This window comes from Nematolebias whitei, chromosome 5, assembly GCF_014905685.2.
Source record: "Nematolebias whitei isolate Nwh7 chromosome 5, NemWhi1, whole genome shotgun sequence".
NCBI lineage: Eukaryota > Metazoa > Chordata > Actinopteri > Cyprinodontiformes > Rivulidae > Nematolebias > Nematolebias whitei.
This window is the reverse complement of record NC_056502.1, coordinates 55,306,519-55,306,994: the sequence shown is the minus strand read 5'-3', so window position 1 is coordinate 55,306,994 and position 476 is coordinate 55,306,519. Positions and strand designations below refer to the sequence as shown.

Here is a 476-nt window from a genome sequence, read left to right as displayed (position 1 = left end):
TGACAACAGTAGACAACAGTAGACAAGAGTGACAACAGTAGACAACATTAGGCAACAGTGACAACAGTAGGCAACTGTAGATGACGGTGACAACTAAGGCTGCAACTAACGATTATTTCAATAATCGATTCATCTGCCGATTATTTTTCCGATTAATCGATGAATCGGAAAAAAAAAAAAGTTTTAATTTCCACCCTTTTATTCCAAAATTGAACATTTGACTGACATAGCAATTCACACAAAAACAGGTTGCTATTTGACTATTCTGTTAGTAAAATATTGATTAATATAAAATAAGTTAGTCAAATATCTTAAAAAAAATGTACACAAAAATATATACAAATGTGTCTTTATACCTGCACAATATGTAGTTACTTTGTAAAATGGGTCCTTGAGGGAAGAGTGTAACCTGGATTAAAAGTGTGGAATATTGTAACCTGGATTAAAAGTGTGGATCATTGTAACCTGGATTAAAA

General features: G+C 31.9%; 1 protein-coding gene across 1 annotated transcript in view; it reads left to right on the top strand.

The window, feature by feature from the left end:
- The window catches only part of LOC119410440, an 82,262-nt gene that overhangs the window by 11,677 nt on the left and 70,109 nt on the right, over positions 1-476 (top strand). The gene's annotated exons all lie outside the window — the stretch shown is intronic.